A 14,842-nucleotide genomic window follows, 5' to 3' on the forward strand; every position below is an offset into this window, starting at 1 on the left:
CACAGCGCCACCTGGGGCCAGAGGTCCATGCAGCGCCACTAGTGGCTGGAGGCGAGAGTGACAACGGAGAGGGAAATCACAAACACAAAGTCTGCAGATGTTGGACATTCAGAGCAACACAAACAAAATGCTGGCGGAACTCAGCAGGCCGGGCAGCCTCTATCGAAAAGAGTTTCAGTTGAACCCTCCTTCAGGACTGAGATGGGATGGGAGAAATATCTGAATAAAATCGGGGCGGGTGAGGAAATGTCTCGCTGGAAGGTGATAAGTGAAGCCAGTTTGGTGGGAAAGCTCAAGAGCAGAAGAAAATAGAGTCTAATAGGAGAGGGGAGTGGAGAATAGGAGAAGGATATGGAGCAGTGGACCCAGAGAGAAGTGATACGCAGGTGAGAGGACGTGAAAAGTCAGAGAGGAAGAGAGGGAGTGGGAGGGAGGGGTGTGAGGGAAATTTGTTCACCGGAAGGAGAAATCGATTTTCATGCCATCAGGTTCTGGGGGTGGGGGTGGGGGTGGGGGTACATAAACAGAATATGAAGGTAGCCTCCTCTTGGCACAAGAGGAGGCGATGGGTTGACACGTCGGAACGAGTATGGGAATCGGAATGAAAATGTTTGGACACCGGGAACTCCCGCTCGGAGCGGATAGTTCAAAGCTTAATTTATTATAAAGCCGGTATCCATAAACAACTCTTAGTTTTTTTGTTCTTCTCCGGAGAACCACGAAACAAAGAAAGAGCATGAAAGTCGCTCAGGGAGAAAAATCAAACTCCCACCCCACCCCCCGCATAAAACAGAACGTCACCCTGATCATCAACTCCCAAACCCACCCCTCCAGACAAAACGGAACTATAATATTGATGCCCCCCCAAAATACAAAAAACAACCCTACCCCGCATAACTGCGGAGGAGCCGGTGTCACCAGTGTGGAGGCGGCCGCATCGGGAGCAGCAGACACAACAGGCCACCCGGGATGATTCACAGGTGAAGTGTCGCCTCACCTGGAAGGATGTTTGGACAACGGAGAGAGTTCGGCCGTCCGGCCCTTTCACTCTGACACCCCGAACTCCACATCAAATCCGTCCAAACGAATCCGGGTGAACTTTAATGACCAATAAATATAATTCCTCTCAGCGATCAGCTGTCTGAGTGATCCCCTGACTCTGAGAGGAAGGGGTATCTATGGTCCACACTGTCAGGGTGTTGAGTTTACCAGGAGACAAAGACTGCAGGGACGAGAGGTTTTCTGTTGATTAATACACTGTGTGTGGACCCGCTGGCAATTCTGGTGTTGTGACCCGAATCGAGACAAACACCACGCTGCCCACTCCACCAACAACACGGCACAGCCGGACACATAACAGGGGACTTTACATCTCACAACACTGGATCCAGTGATGAAACCCGTCATTAATGTTGTTGACCCACTGAAAGGTCCATTAAGGTGCTTTTAAATGCCAGCGCTCTCCCACAGGTGACGTCACACAGCTCCTCCCCCCATGAGCCTGACGTCACACATGGGCTCCCCACGCCGGGATCTGCCCTCACGTGCGCGGTGTCTTACGTCACCCACGCGCTGCTCTGCTCGAGCTTTATCGGTTGAACGGCTGGGCTAATAATCACGTGACCAGCCCCTCCCGCACCGCTGTCAACAGAGGATTCAGGAGCTGCGCTATTCCCATTGGTGCGAAGCGATGTCAGTCACCGGTTACAACCAGTCGCGGAGGCGGACAGGCCGAGTGGGCGTTACCCCGCTGAGTCCGTCTCCCGCTCATCAGGGCGGAGAAAACCTCAAAGTAAATGTCCTCTTTCTGATTTATTTCCATTTCCCTCCGAGGGAAGTTGGGGCGTTTGTGAAGCGTCTCCCGCGGCCCGAGTCTGATGTATGGCTGAGAGGTAGGGGGAGACCGCTCGGCCCGTCGGTTCGATGCCGGTTCTCCGGGGAGGGATTTTATTGAAAGGATGAAGATGGTGAGATGGGGCGGACAGGATGTTTGTCCCGGTGGGGACAGGAGGGGCTCATCTGTGGAAATGTCTGAGCCCACGGTGGTGTCGAGCAGAGGGATTCACCACATTGGGGGCAAACACCGGCAGACTGTTGCCCTGCAAGCGGGGCCAGTGATCCGGACAAAATGACAATTATTTGGGTTTTGTTGAGACTGTACCTGGAATACGGTGTAAAATCCCGCTCCCCATACTGACACGGGTTATACAGACCAAAGAACAAACTGCCGGAGGAACTCAGTGGGTCGGGCAGCATCTGTGGAGGGAAATGGACCGTCAACATTACGGGCCGAGACCCTCGCTCTGGACTGAGAGTGGACGGGAAATAGTCAGAGAAAAGAGGTGAGGGGTGGGGATGGGGCAAGAGCTGGGGAGTGAGAGATGGAACCAGGTGAGGGGGGAGGTGGGAAGGGGCAAATAGTGACAGGGGTGGGAGGGGAGTGGTTGGGCAACACGGGGCTGCAGAAGATTAACAAAGAGGTGAGAGAGTATTTGTTGTAGAGAGTGCGATGAAGATTCACCAGACTGATCCCTGGGGTGGTGGGGTCATCAGATGAAGAAAGATCAAATGTGATAACCCTTTCATTTAGAGAATCGGGGACTGAGAGGTGAACACATTGAAATTCACAAAATCATTACCGGCTGAACCAGGGATCCCAGACTCTGGAAAAAGGAGTGGATTGTCCGGGACTGAGATGAGGGGAAATGCCTCCACTCCGAGGGTGTTGAATGTCTGTAAATCCCCACCACAGAGGGCGGTGAAGACTCAGTGATCGTCCCCACGTAAAACAGAGACCGGCAGATGGGTGGAGACCGAAGCGATCGAGGAAATGAGGATCGGGCAGAAACACGTGGCTGAGAGGGGAGAGCAGCTGCCATCTTGTTGATAGTTAGAGGGGCTGAATGGCCACCTCCTGCTGTTTCTCACTTGATGTTTCAGTGTTCCTGTCCAGTGAGGCAGGAGGAATGTGAGTAGGAATTAGTGTTTATAAACATAGACTGATTTACATGAAACCTGCACAATTCTGTTTTGGATCTAAAATGTTAGTCGGACCGGCATGGGATTCGAACCCGTAACAGTGACCCAGGGAGGTGGGGGGATGGGACGGGAATATACGGAGGGGAAATGTTAAACATGTACCCGGTGTAAATATGGGATAATGTGGGAGATGCGGTGGGGAGGTCGGGCAGCGTGTGAGGGGCGAGGAGTGGAGTCACCGGGTCACGTGGGAGACCCTCCACCCGTCACGTGATCCCGTTTTACCGCGGATCCGCAGCGTCTGCAGCACACACAAAATGCCGGCGGAACACAGCAGGCCAGGCAGCATCTACAGGGAGAAGCTCTGTCGACGTTTCAGGCCGAGACCCTTCGTCAGGACGCCCACCAGCATTTTGTGTGTGTTGTTCTCCAGCTTTTTACCTCTTTCCCCAATCAGACCTTCCCTTCTCCAGACAACACACACACACAACACTGGTGGAACACAGCAGGCCAGGCAGCATCCACAGGGAGAAGCTCTGTCGATGTTTCGGGCCGAGACCCTTCGTCAGGTCTGACTGAAAGGAAATATAGTAAGAGATTTGAAAGTAGATTGGGGAGGGGAAAATGCGAAATGATAGGAGAAGACCAGAGGGGGTGGGATGAAGCTGAGAGCCAGAAAGGTGATTGGCAAAAGGGATACAGAGCTGGAGAAGGGAAAGGATCATGGGACGGGAGGCCTCAGGAGAAAGAAAGAGGGAGGGAGCACCTGAGGGAGATGGAGAACAGGTAGAGTGACGGGCAGAAAGAGAGAAAAAAAGGAGGAGGAAAAAAACTAAATATATTAGGGATGGGGGAAGAAGGGGAGGAGGGGCATTAACTGAAGTTAGAGAATTCAATGTTCATGCCATCAGGTTGGAGGCTACCCAGCCGGTATATGTTATTGTTCCTGCAACCTGAGTGTGGCTTCATCTTGACAGTAGAGGAGGCCATGGGTAGACATATCAGAATGGGAATGGGACGTGGAATTAAAATGTGTGGCCTCTGGGAGATCCTGCTTTCACTGGCAGACCGAGCGCAGGTGTTCAGCGAAACGGTCTCCCAGTCTGCGTCAGGTCTCACCAAAGGCCACACCGGGAGCACCAGACGCAGTACACCACACCAGCCGACTCACAGGTGAAGTGTCGCCTCAACTGGAAGGACTTTCTGGGGCCCTGAATGGTGGTGAGGGAGGAAGTGTAAGGGCAGGTGTAGCACTTGTTCTGCTTACAAGGATAAGTGCCAGGAGGGAGATCGGTGGGGAGGGATGGGGGGGACAAGGGAGTCGCATCGGGAGCGATCCCTGCGGAAAGCAGAAAGGGAATGTGGAGGGAAAGTTGTGCTTCGTAGTGGGATCCCGTCGGAGGTGGCGGAAGTTACGGAGAATTATACGTTGCACCCGGAGTCTGGTGGGGTGGTAGGTGAGGACAAGGGGAACCCTATCCCGAGTCGGGTGGTGGGCAGATGTGCGGGAAATGGGAGAGATGCGTTTCAGAGCAGAGGTGATGACAGACAGACAGACATACTTTATTGACCCCGAGGGAAACTGGGTTTCGTTACAGAAGCACCACCAAGAATAGTGAAGAAATATTGCAATATAAAACCATAAATAATTAAATAATAATAAGTTAATCATGCCAAGTGGAAATAAGTCCAGGGCCCGCCTATTGGCTCAGGGGTCTGACACTCCGAGGGAGGAGTTGTAAAGTTTGATGGCCACGGGCAGGAATGACTTCCTATGACGCTCAGTGTTACATCTCGGTGGAATGAGTCTCTGGCTGAATGTACTCCAGTGCCTAACCAGTACATTATGGAGTGGATGGGAGTCATTGTCCAAGATGGCATGCAACTTGGACAGCATCCTCTTTTCCAACACCACCGTCAGAGCCCCTTTGTTTAAAAAAGGAAGACATCTCCTTCGTCCTGGAATGAAAAGCCTCATCCTGAGAGCAGATGCGGCGGAGACGGAGGAATTGCGAGAAGGGGATAGCATTGTTGCAAGAGACAGGGTGGAAAGAATAATAGTCCAGGTAGCTGTGAGAGTCTGTAAGCTTATAGTCCATATCAGTAGATAGGCCGTCTCCAGAGATGGAAACAGACAGATCAAGAAAGGGCAGGGAGGTGTCGAAAATGAACCAGGTAAATTTAAGGGCAGGGTGAAAGTTGGAGGCAAAGTTAATGAAGTCGACGAGCTCAGCATGCGTGCAGGAGGCAGACCCAATGCAGTCGCCGATGTAGCGAAGGAAAAGAGGGGGATGGATACACGTATAGACTTGGAACATGGACTGTTCCACATAACCAACAAAAAGGCAGGCATGCGGGTGCCCATGGCTACACCCTTGGTTTGGAGGAAGTGGGAGGAGACAAAGGAGTAATGATTGAGAGTAAGAACTAATTCCGCTAGACGGAGGAGAGTGGTTGTAGAGGGGAATTGTTTAGGTCTGGAATCCAAAAAGAAGCGGAGAGCTTTGAGACCTTCCAGGTCGGGGGTGGAGGTATAGAGGGTCTGGACGTCCATGGAGAAAATAAGGCGGTGGGGGCGAGGGAACTTTAAATCATTGAAGAAGTTCAAAGCGTGAGAAGTGTGACGAACATTAGGGATTGAACAAGACAGTGTCAAGGTTTGCAGAAACGAGTTCGGTGGGGCAGGAGCGATCTGAGACACTGGGTCTACCTGTCCGAGGCCCCGCCCACTCACCTGGTGACGGACATTAGGGATTGAACAAGACAGTGTCAAGATTTGCAGAAACGAGTTCGGTGGGGCAGGAGCGATCTAAGACACTGGGTCTACCTGTCCGAGGCCCCGCCCACTCACCTGGTGACGAACATTAGGGATTGAACAAGACAGTGTCGAGGTTTGCAGAAACGAGTTCGGTGGGGCAGGAGCGATCTGAGACACTGGGTCTACCTGTCCGAGGCCCCGCCCACTCACCTGGTGACGAACATTAGGGATTGAACAAGACAGTGTCAAGGTTTGCAGAAACGAGTTCGGTGGGGCAGGAGCGATCTGAGACACTGGGCCTACCTGTCCGAGGCCCCGCCCACTCACCTGGTGACGGACATTAGGGATTGAACAAGACAGTGTCGAGGTTTGCAGAAACGAGTTCGGTGGGGCAGGAGCGATCTGAGACAATGGGTCTACCTGTCCGAGGCCCCGCCCACTCACCTGTTGACGAACATTAGGGATTGAACAAGACAGTGTCGAGGTTTGCAGAAACGAGTTCGGTGGGGCAGGAGCGATCTGAGACAATGGGTCTACCTGTCCGAGGCCCCGCCCACTCACCTGGTGACGAACATTAGGGATTGAACAAGACAGTGTCAAGGTTTGCAGAAACGAGTTCGGTGGGGCAGGAGCGATCTGAGACAATGGGTCTACCTGTCCGAGGCCCCGCCCACTCACCTGGTGACGGACATTAGGGATTGAACAAGACAGTGTCGAGGTTTGCAGAAACGAGTTCGGTGGGGCAGGAGCGATCTGAGACAATGGGTCTACCTGTCCGAGGCCCCGCCCACTCACCTGGTGACGAACATTAGGGATTGAACAAGACAGTGTCAAGGTTTGCAGAAACGAGTTCGGTGGGGCAGGAGCGATCTGAGACAATGGGTCTACCTGTCCGAGGCCCCGCCCACTCACCTGGTGACGGACATTAGGGATTGAACAAGACAGTGTCGAGGTTTGCAGAAACGAGTTCGGTGGGGCAGGAGCGATCTGAGACACTGGGTCCACCTGTCCGAGGCCCCGCCCACTCACCTGGTGACGGACATTAGGGATTGAACAAGACAGTGTCGAGGTTTGCAGAAACGAGTTCGGTGGGGCAGGAGCGATCTGAGACACTGGGTCCACCTGTCCGAGGCCCCGCCCACTCACCTGGTGACGGACATTAGGGATTGAACAAGACAGTGTCGAGGTTTGCAGAAACGAGTTCGATGGGGCAGGAGCGATCTGAGACACTGGGTCCACCTGTCCGAGGCCCCGCCCACTCACCTGGTGACGAACATTAGGGATTGAACAAGACAGTGTCGAGGTTTGCAGAAACGAGTTCGGTGGGGCAGGAGCGATCTGAGACACTGGGTCCACCTGTCCGAGGCCCCGCCCACTCACCTGGTGACGGACATTAGGGATTGAACAAGACAGTGTCGAGGTTTGCAGAAACGAGTTCGGTGGGGCAGGAGCGATCTGAGACACTGGGTCCACCTGTCCGAGGCCCCGCCCACTCACCTGGTGACGAACATTAGGGATTGAACAAGACAGTGTCGAGGTTTGCAGAAACGAGTTCGGTGGGGCAGGAGCGATCTGAGACACTGGGTCCACCTGTCCGAGGCCCCGCCCACTCACCTGGTGACGAACATTAGGGATTGAACAAGACAGTGTCGAGGTTTGCAGAAACGAGTTCGGTGGGGCAGGAGCGATCTGAGACACTGGGTCCACCTGTCCGAGGCCCCGCCCACTCACCTGGTGACGAACATTAGGGATTGAACAAGACAGTGTCGAGGTTTGCAGAAACGAGTTCGGTGGGGCAGGAGCGATCTGAGACAATGGGTCTACCTGTCCGAGGCCCCGCCCACTCACCTGGTGACGGACATTAGGGATTGAACAAGACAGTGTCGAGGTTTGCAGAAACGAGTTCGGTGGGGCAGGAGCGATCTGAGACACTGGGTCTACCTGTCCGAGGCCCCGCCCACTCACCTGGTGACGGACATTAGGGATTGAACAAGACAGTGTCGAGGTTTGCAGAAACGAGTTCGGTGGGGCAGGAGCGATCTGAGACACTGGGTCTACCTGTCCGAGGCCCCGCCCACTCACCTGGTGACGAACATTAGGGATTGAACAAGACAGTGTCGAGGTTTGCAGAAACGAGCTCGGTGGGGCAGGAGCGATCTGAGACACTGGGCTTACCTGTCCGAGGCCCCGCCCACTCACCTGGTGACGAACATTAGGGATTGAACAAGACAGTGTCGAGGTTTGCAGAAACGAGTTCGGTGGGGCAGGAGCGATCTGAGACACTGGGCTTACCTGTCCGAGGCCCCGCCCACTCACCTGGTGACGAACATTAGGGATTGAACAAGACAGTGTCGAGGTTTGCAGAAACGAGTTCGATGGGGCAGGAGCGATCTGAGACACTGGACCTACCTGTCCGAGGCCCCGCCCACTCACCTGGTGACGAACATTAGGGATTGAACAAGACAGTGTCGAGGTTTGCAGAAGCGAGTTCGGTGGGGCAGGAGCGATCTGAGACACTGGGTCTACCTGTCCGAGGCCCCGCCCACTCACCTGGTGACGGACATTAGGGATTGAACAAGACAGTGTCGAGGTTTGCAGAAACGAGTTCGGTGGGGCAGGAGCGATCTGAGACACTGGGTCTACCTGTCCGAGGCCCCGCCCACTCACCTGGTGACGAACATTAGGGATTGAACAAGACAGTGTCGAGGTTTGCAGAAACGAGCTCGGTGGGGCAGGAGCGATCTGAGACACTGGGTCTACCTGTCCGAGGCCCCGCCCACTCACCTGGTGACGAACATTAGGGATTGAACAAGACAGTGTCGAGGTTTGCAGAAACGAGTTCGGTGGGGCAGGAGCGATCTGAGACACTGGGCTTACCTGTCCGAGGCCCCGCCCACTCACCTGGTGACGAACATTAGGGATTGAACAAGACAGTGTCGAGGTTTGCAGAAACGAGTTCGATGGGGCAGGAGCGATCTGAGACACTGGACCTACCTGTCCGAGGCCCCGCCCACTCACCTGGTGACGAAAATTAGGGATTGAACAAGACAGTGTCGAGGTTTGCAGAAGCGAGTTCGGTGGGGCAGGAGCGATCTGAGACACTGGGTCTACCTGTCCGAGGCCCCGCCCACTCACCTGGTGACGGACATTAGGGATTGAACAAGACAGTGTCGAGGTTTGCAGAAACGAGTTCGGTGGGGCAGGAGCGATCTGAGACACTGGGTCTACCTGTCCGAGGCCCCGCCCACTCACCTGGTGACGTGCTGACGACATCGCGCATGCTCAGTACGGAAGGGCGGTGTTGTTTTTCGTTCTTTATTGAAGCGGGCCGGCGGTGGATCGGGATCGGGATCGGGAGGGGTCCTCACCCTCGCCCCTTGTGGCCGGGAGCCGGGGACGGATTATTCTCTGCGGGGCGACACCAAGAATTTCCTTTCGGTGAGTATTGAAGCAGGTCCGGAGCGGGGAGGTCTGACGTTAGGCCGAGAAACCCATTAACTTTCCCGGATTCAAACAGGAGAACTGGAGAACAAAAGGTGGGGGTGGGGAGGGAGAGAGAAACACAAGGTGATCGGTGAAGCCTGAAGGGGCAGGGGATGAACTTGCCCGAACTGGCGGGCTCGCCTCGCTTCCTTCACAGAATCTGCCGGGGTCGGTCCTTCACACCGAACCGTCTGAGATGAGCCGCCGCTCAGCCCCTGTTTTTCTGGTCCTGTTAGCCGGATGAAGTAAAACATGTTTCTATCTTGTTACTGACAGAGAATTGTACAATTTGTGTTCCGTGTGTTATCGGAATGTACTTGCCTGTGATGCTGCCACAAGTCAGTGTTTCTCTGTCCCTGTACCTTCCCGTACTTGTGCAATTGGCAATAAATTCAACAGGACCTGAGAAATCTCAGTGAGATTTGATTAGTGATGATCATTTTGGCAGCTCGGTAGGTCGAATGTATGAGACGGTACACCGATAAATGCAAAACCCTGAACAGTGTCGATGATCCGAGGGATCTTAGACTCCAAGTTCATCGCTCCCTGAAAGAGACTGCACAGATTGATCGGGTGGTTAAGAAGGCAAATGGCGTGGTTGTCTTTATTAGTTGAAGCACTGAGTTCAAAAGTCGGGAAGTTGTGTTGCAGCTTTGTAAAACTAGTTAATCCACATCGGGAGTGTTTCATACAGTTCTGGTCGCACCCATTCTCGGAAGGATGTCAGGGCTTTGGAGAGGGCGCAGAACAGGTTTACCAGGACACTGCCTGGATTAGAGGGCATGAGCTATAACGAGAGGCTGGACAAACTTGTGTTGTTTTCTCCAGAGACTGGACGGACGTTTATAAGATTACGAGAGGGACAGAGTGGATAGACGTGTGGTCGGCAGAGAGACAGGCTACAGTGGGATCTGGCGCAGCTGCAAATACTGAGCTGCAAATTGCAGATGCAGGTAAGTGCAAAGTGTTGCACTGTGCAGGTCTTACACAGTAAACGATAGCGCACTAAAGAGTGCGGTGGAATAAAAGACATTGCTGAGTTCGAATTTGGAGTATTGACTGCAGTTTTGGTCATCTATCTATAGAAGAGAAATAAGTAAGGTTGAAAGGGTACTGGGAAAAGGTGCCGGTTGTTTTTCTGGGAGATTCCAAGCTCAGGGTCTGGTGTAAGCAGCTGTTTGGCCCTGCACATTCCACAGAACCATAGGCAGTTCTTCCGAAGCAGAACTTTAGGCCATTCTGCTAAAACCATATCCAACTGGTTTGAAGTTTCCCTCTCATTTGGGTTTGAAAACATTCACATTATTAGTCTGCTTCACTATTTCTGCTGCAGGGTGGGTCAATGAATGTGAAAGCTGATATAAAGAACACTAGCGATGATTTCGAAACCACAACGTTACCAATTACAGTTGATGCTCTGCTTGCTGTGACTTTCTGGAATTTTATCATTTCTTCCTTCAGACTCACATTGTCTATATTTGTTTCTAAAATATTCTTTTCATGATGGAGAGAGCTCGGGGTAGGTGGGGAAGGAGAGGGTGGGAGGAAAAGTGGACGGGGGGTGGGAGAAGAGCGCAGCGGGAAGGGGGCAAGTGGGAGGATAGCGCGGGAAGGAAAGCGAGTGTTTTGTAATGAGCGACAGACACTATATAACCGAATAACCTCGGGTTTAGCGGCTCAGACTGACATCTCTGTGTATGGTGAGCACACTGCTCACCCGGCACCTCACTGAACTCCGTCCGGTTTCAACATCACAGTAAGTGTTGTCTCCGATTCTTCAGAACCAGGGAGCATTTACAATGGGGTTTGGCTTTTGTCGGGCTCGGGAGGGAAGTCAGTGGGAGAAGGGAACTCCGGAATCCTCAAATTAACAATTAGTTATTGACCAAGTGGATTAAAAGAAACAATTACCTTCAACTACAAACATTCTCCAGTTGGTTTCTGCTGAGGCGCTGTAGAAAAACCTTTCTGCAGTGATATGCAAGATGTCCCCACAGGGCAGCGAAAGAGTCTCTCTCCCTCTTCACCCTCCCTGACACACACTCACTCACATACACAGGAAAACATTGAGAATACAGAACTACTGTAAGATATTGGCATTCGGAACATCACCATGGACTATGCCACACATCGATTCATTTAATTAAGTCGCAAATATACATATATTAAAACTACAGATATTGGGTGTTTGAAGTAAAATAAACTACTGGAAACTCTCAACGTCTAATAGCAATTGTAATAAGTAGACATTCAGATTGCAGACACTGGTGAACTTTCTTTTCTATATCGTCGGTGTTTTAATGTTTTTTCCTGTTCCAGAAATATTTAAATTCAGTGTTAAATTAGCTTTGTTCACAGTTGAAGGTGAGCATGAAATGTTGAAGTAGTTTGTTTGTTTTCAGCAGAGAAGCCGCTCCCTGCTCCGAGGAATGCCTGCATGTCAGAATTTGCCCTGCAGACAGGCAGCAGCTTGCACACAGAAAATTGCACTGTGAGTCTCACAGAGCAGCAACATCAGCCCCTCCCCCATAGTTACTAAATGGCCCTCGTCTGATGGTCTGGTGTAAAACTAGAAGAAAACGACTTGAAAATATACCCACAGGGAGACTAAACGTTCTTAGTGAATTAAGGTGAATTCAGCTTCTGTTCTTTATTTCTGATCTTTACTTCCAGTTGACACGTTACCCGTGTTTTGGATCAGTGATCAAGAAGTTACTTGCAAACAAGAGAACATTTGCAGATGCTGGAGCAACACACACAGAATGTTGGAGAAACTCAGCAGACCAGACAGCATCTAGGAAAAGAGTGAACAGATGACGTTTTGGGCTGAAACCCTTCGGCAAGACTCCTTTCCCAGATGCTGCCTGGCCTGCTGAGCTCGTCCGGCATTTTGTGTGTGTTGGAAGAAGTTATTCGCTTTATTTTGTCTCTTCTGGCGGTCGTGGTATTTGTGTTCTTGCATTATCCTGTCTGCATGGTTGAGATTCTCCACAATTCATGTCAAGGTTAAAAACAGTTCCTGAATCAGGGGTTACGATTCCAAAGCAAGTGTGCAAAAAGATGTTTAGTCAACACGGCTTCTGTTTCCAAAACTTGTGACTTCAGATGAATGCATGTCGTTTTTCTCATGACTGTGTTTATTGTTGGTGTTTCGAGCTGATTTCCTCAACGTCCTTTAAAAGAAAAGACGTTGATTCTGTTCAAGGTCTCGATACATAACAAACATTGTGGGTGGGGTGGTGACCAGTTACAGAAAGCGACAGGTGGCAGAGCGAACACCATGATTTCACTGTGTGGGGCAGCAGGCTCGATGGGCTGAGTGGCCAATTTCTGCCTGGTCTGTGCTCAAGAAAATCTCTGACTACAGTGTTACTGTAAACTAAGTTATTAAGTACGGACCTCGGCAAATAACCTACTGTTGAACAAAAAACAACTATTGCAGTAATTAAATCATCCAGAACGTTGAGCGAGATGATAAGCAACATTGAACCTAGCACCGACCCCCACTGCACCCCACGAGTCACTGGTCTCCAGTCAGAGAGTCAAACCATCTTCCACCACTTACTGGCTTCTCCCGCAAAACCAATGTCCAAACCAATTTACCACCTCATTCTGAATGCCAAACCTCCTTGACTAATCTCCCAGGTGGGACTCTGCCAAATGTCTTGCTCCATTGTACTGAACTATATATTTTTAATTCAGTAAATTAACTGTTCTCTCTCCCAGAGCAGTAAGTGTCACGTTGTTCCAGTCTGATAACTGACCAACAACATTCTTGCACATCATACTTTCACTGCTCTGGGGAGAAACGAACCATAAAAGTTAGGAAATGGGGGGGGGGGGGGTGTGTAGAGACTTTGTGTATCTGTGTTGTTGCCCATTGTCTGAGTCTAGGATCTGATGACCCCAGGGCTGCTGCAGGACCATCCACACTGCAAGTGTCCTCTCAGGGCAGTAGGAACGAGTCTGTTTCAAAAAGCCTGGGATATCCCTGTGAACACAGCCTCAAATCGTCAATGCCCAGAGTCCGGCTCTCTGGAAAGTGAAACGATAAAGATGGTTTCCCATCACTGACAAGTGGAGCAGCGGTATTACTGGCTCACGATGGCTGTTATTGTCCCAGGGATGAGGATGTGATCTTTGGCCGTCCAGCTGCACCGTTTGCTAATGGGGAACAGAGAAGAACACGGGAAATGGATCTTCAGCCCGATGGACTCAATCGGAATTAATCCCCGAAGAGTCATCAGGAGGATGTGTCATATCACAGGCATACGTAGTCAATGTTGTTGGCTTTGTGGCAGCAGTACAATGCAATATATAATAGTAGAGAAAAAACTGCATTACAGTAAATATCTGTTACTAAAAGTTAAATAATTATTGCAAAAATGAATTCAGTGAAGTAGGTTCATGGGTTCCATGTCAATTCAGAAATGGGATGACAGAGGGAAGGAAGTGGTTCCGAACTAGTTGAGTGTGTGCCTTCAATCTCCTGTACCACCTTCCTAGTGATACCAATGAGAAGAGGGCATCTCCTTGGTGAAGCAGATCCCTTATGACTGATGCCGCCAATTTGAGGCATCGCTCCATGACGATGTCCTGGATGCTACGAAGGCTACTGCCCATGATGGAGCTGACTGTATTGACAACTTTCCTCAGAGTATTTCGATCCTGTGCAGTAGCTTCATCACTTCCCCCACCCTACCATATGAAGCAACGTGCAGACAGTTAGAACAATTTTTACGGTACAACTGTAGAAATCCACTAGTCTTTGGTCACATCCCAAATCCCATCAAACTCCTAATGAACTATAACGGCTGCCGTGCATTCTTTGTAACTGCATCGATATGCTGGGCCCTGGATAGATCCTCAGAGATGCTGACACACAGGGACATGAAGTTGCTCACTTTTCCACTGCTGACCAAACAATGATGATTGTTGTGTGAGTGTGACCTCATTTTACCCATTCAGAAGTCCACAATTAGAACATTGGTCTTACCGACATTGAGGGCAAGTTTGTTGCTGCAACACCACTCATCCAGGTGATATATCTCGCTCCTGTTTGCCTTCCCCTCACCATCTGAAAATCTGCCAACAATAGTGGTGTCATGAGCAAATTTGTCACTGGCACTTGAGCAGTGCCAAGCCGCACAGCCATGGGTGCAGAGAGAGTAGGGCAGTGGGCAAAGCACATATCCTTGAGGCGCACCAGTATCGATGGTGATGTGCAGGCGTTACATCCAAACCGCACAGATTGTGGTTTTCCGTTAAGGAAATTGAGGATCCGGTTGCAGAGGGAGGTAGAAAGGCCCAGCGGTTCGAGCCTTTTGATCAGAACTGTTGGAATAATTGCATTATATGCTGAGCTCTGGTTGAGAAACAGCATTCTGATGTAAGTATTCATATTGTCAAGGTAATCCAAAGCCGCGTGAGGAGCCGATGAGATTGCATTGTGATCTACTGTGGATACAGGGAAATTACAGTGGGCCCAGCTCCTTGCTGAGAGAAGAGCTAATTCTAGCCATCACAAACCTCTCAAAGCATTTCCTCACAGTAACTGTTATTGCTATGGATGATAGTCATTAATGCAACTCACACTGCTCTTCTTGGGCACTGGTGTAATTG

The 14,842-nt window shown here is 51.0% G+C and overlaps 1 protein-coding gene across 1 annotated transcript in view; it reads left to right on the forward strand.

Annotated features, from left to right (window-relative positions):
* Positions 1 to 9,040: 9,040 nt before the first annotated feature.
* The window catches only part of LOC132388530 (NACHT, LRR and PYD domains-containing protein 3-like), a gene marked incomplete at its 3' end in the record, with an annotated part of 33,359 nt that continues 27,557 nt past the window's right edge, over positions 9,041 to 14,842 (forward strand). The window contains exon 1 of the mRNA XM_059960895.1: positions 9,041 to 9,175. The remainder of the gene's footprint in view (positions 9,176 to 14,842) is intronic.

This window comes from Hypanus sabinus, unplaced genomic scaffold, assembly GCF_030144855.1.
Source record: "Hypanus sabinus isolate sHypSab1 unplaced genomic scaffold, sHypSab1.hap1 scaffold_340, whole genome shotgun sequence".
NCBI lineage: Eukaryota > Metazoa > Chordata > Chondrichthyes > Myliobatiformes > Dasyatidae > Hypanus > Hypanus sabinus.